The sequence below is a fragment of the Aptenodytes forsteri genome, unplaced genomic scaffold, assembly GCF_000699145.1.
Source record: "Aptenodytes forsteri isolate BGI_AS27 unplaced genomic scaffold, ASM69914v1 Scaffold534, whole genome shotgun sequence".
Classification (NCBI taxonomy): Eukaryota; Metazoa; Chordata; class Aves; order Sphenisciformes; family Spheniscidae; genus Aptenodytes; species Aptenodytes forsteri.
The window spans coordinates 1,752,679-1,756,129 of NW_008795712.1; positions in this window are offsets into that span (position 1 = coordinate 1,752,679).

Genomic DNA, 3,451 nt, shown 5'->3' on the forward strand with positions numbered 1-3,451 from the left:
ATTAATGTTACATTGACGTATAAAGTAGAATGGGTCCAATTTCTCAGCTGGAGCGAGATGAACTTGATGGAGCCACTGCAGTCAGTGGGATGATGCTCACAGACCTCAGCTGCCGTATGAAAATCCTGCCTGCAAAGGCTGCCGACCCTCAGGGGGAAACCCCATCTGCTTGGCTGGGGCAAGGAGAAGGCAGTTCATGCCGCTGGGGCTTGGTACCACGTTGCAGGTGGGTCTTCTGCCTTCACAGGAGGTGGGATGCAATCGTGCCCGTGCGCATGCTGTAGCTGCTCATCACCAGGCTGGCTGATGCCAGACGCTTCCCCGACGCTGGTGTCTCTGCACCCGCTCACAGCGCCCACGGGGAGGGTGCTCAGGGCTGCTGGCACATGGGCACGTATGTTTGAGGGGGAGGAAGGTGTAGGGAGGAACGGCGTCAGCCTGTCTCGTTTGGTTCCCTTCTCCTGAACTGGGATCCGGTTTCCAGTCCTCCAGGTTCAGGTGGATGCAGCCACGTGAGCTGGGGCTTCTGGGCTGCCACGGGAGCTGCTGGCAAGCTTGAACTGCAGGTGAGTGTGGCAGGGAAGCTGCCAGTGCCTGCTGTGGTGCCCCAACACTGCAAGCAGGCTGGGTAACCACTACGGACACTGCAGCACACAGCAGGCCACAACTGGCCAGCAGCATCTCTCCTTGCATTGCTGGTGCTGAGGCAGTGTGGAGCTTGGCTAAAGGTCAATGCAGCCATCCAGAGCCATTCCCCACGGAGATGTTCCTGGCCAGGAGAGCCACGGTGTGAGAGCTACATGCTGGCCATGGCCAGGTCCTGGGGATGTCTTCTGTGCAGGGGAGGTGGCGAGCCATGACCTTGGCTGACAGCATGTTATGAGCTCCAGAGTACCACGTTTAGCACAGGAGCGTGGGCTGCTGGGCTGAGAGCACTCCTGCTGCAAACAGACCACGTACAGGAGCCAAGTCATAGCCACGGGCTGATGGGAGGGAGGATCAGGGGGTTCATCCCCTGCGAGGAGCAGAGCACACATCTTCCAGCCCTGCCACAGAGGTGGAGGTCACTCAGCACAGCAGGAACACATGCCCAACCTGCCGAACCATACTGGCTGCTCCAGCTGCTCGGGACCATGAGCACGTCGCACTGGAGCCCTCCGGGGTGGTGGGAGACGTGGAGCACACGTCTGAGGGGCTGTGCATGTGCTGAGAAGCCTGAAGCCTGCAAAGTGAAGCACATGTTTGTCGTCTGGCACCAGCCCTTCCCCGCTACTATGGGAGAGCAGGCACCGTGTGCCTTTCGAAGACCTTTCCCCTTGCACGTAGCCAGTCAGTGGCAATACTGATTATCAACAGCACTGGTTGGAAGCAATTATCTCTGTACAGTGAAGTCCAAACCATGTCCTGGTTCTGCCGTGCATTCTGGGGCACGAGCATGGCAGCAGGCCTAGGAAGGGAGGGAGATATACAATGAAGTCACTGTGTATGGATGAAGGATGCTTTCCTCCCATCTCACCCAGAAGAACCCATCAGTGTCCCTTGAAAGGCAGTCCTGGCTGTGCCTTCCTACTGTGTTGGGCAAGGACTGATGGCCCTCGGGGAGAAGGTCACACCACAGTGCTGACTGAGGGGTCGGAGAGGTTGAGCTGGCCGGTGATGTCGGTGGGATGATATTGCTGCAACACACAAATACACAGACAAAGAGAAAGAAGTGTTAGGCAGTTCTGGCACTTGCCCCCGCCTCTACTTACATCCCATGTGTCCCTACAGGATATCTCTTGGGGGTGATGCAGCAGCCCAGAACCTGCTGCTGGCTGAGGTCCCCTTCCCAATGCAATCCAAGCTTGTGCAGAGGTCGTTGCAGACACTCTCCAAGCACCCTACAGCTGGGCAGGGAGGACGCCCAGGAGCACGGTGCAGCTTCTGCAGAGCGTGGCAGCCGCGTCACCTGCTGAGCGAGCCCCTCTCTGCTCTGGGAGAGCTACAAGACAAAACCTGTGACTCATCAGCCCAGCCCACGGCTGAACCTGTGTTTGGAGGGTCTGTCTGGGTTTCGGCATCTCTCTGGTGCCAGATCAAGCTGTGCTTTGAGGCCAGGGCGTTTCACCTCCTTGCTTGAATGACTCTGCTTTGACTATCCTTTCATGCAGGTGAGGAGATGTGCGGTGTAGTTGACTTGCGATAAACTGTAGCGTTAATTGCTAATGTGAAAATACAGCCTGTGTTGGGGATGTGGCCTGGATTTGGGGTTCTGCGCTCCTTGCGGATGGAGGGGCTTGGCAAACACTCCCTGGGAGAGACCTCCCCAGCCGCAGTCCCACCAGCAAGCAAATAGGGAGAGCAGAAATACCCTTCAGTGGGCAAGAAAAAAAAAAGTCCTTCCTCCCCAGGCAGGGATTTACAACTGGGCAGTTATTTTCTCCCTTCCTCCTTCCATACTCCTTTCCTCTCCCAGTTCCACTCTCCTAACTCCAAACCCTGAACTGGAAGCCCTGTCCAGTCCTGCTGCGAGAGCGGGTGGCACAGAACATCTTGCACTGCTGTCTGGGGACCTAAATCGGTGCCGGGGCAGGAAAGGGTCTCGGTCGGTCTTGTGTGCTGCAGCGCGGACCCTCTCCAGTGATGTTTGCCCGGCCCTTGCACCACGCTACCCAGAAGGGCTGCCATTTTGCTGGGCTCCCGGGGGGCTCCTCGGTGACGGGATTTTACCCGTCTTGCATTGGTCAGTGGTGACTGTGGCCCCCATGGTGCTGCTGGCGGCTCTGGCACTGTGGCTACCCTGCGTGGCTCTACACCCTGCCTCCTGCCACGGGGAGGTCTGGGGTCCCCCCAGGCGTTGCGTGAGGTCCTCGGGGCTGCCCTGCTCTGCCCAGTTTTGTGCTTCACCAGGACCCCTCGGTGAGGAGCTGCTAGGGCAGGGGCGGGAGCCAGCATGCTCCCGTCTCTCTGGTACACGTGCTGGGGATGTGCTGACAACCCAGGGAGCATCTCATGGGACCATTCTTTCATTTAGGGGACTAGCTAATATTAAAATGGAGCTTCTGAGAAGTTCCTTGCTGTGGCCTTGCTTTGCTAAGTGGCAACACCTTGGCCGTCGCCCGTTTGCACAGAGAACGGACGAGGCGATCCTGAAGTCGCTCTGCTGCCCTGGGGGGAGCTTTTTGTGGCTATTCATCAGTCCACCAAAAAACGCCCCTCTCTCCCAAAAATGGGTGCAGCCACCCCCTTCTTGCGAAAAATTAGGATTCCAGCTAAATGCAATCTTTCCTTTCCATAGCGAAATGGCTGGGAGGCGTGCGCTTGTGGGACGGGGCTTGATTCCCCACAGGGAGGAGAGGCGACTGGGAAAGGGGAGAGGCTGGGTGACTCACTGGTGGAGAAGAAGGAGGAACTTGAGATACAAAAAGGAACGGGCAGAAGAAAGGTCCTTTGTTAAATATTTTGCCTGATG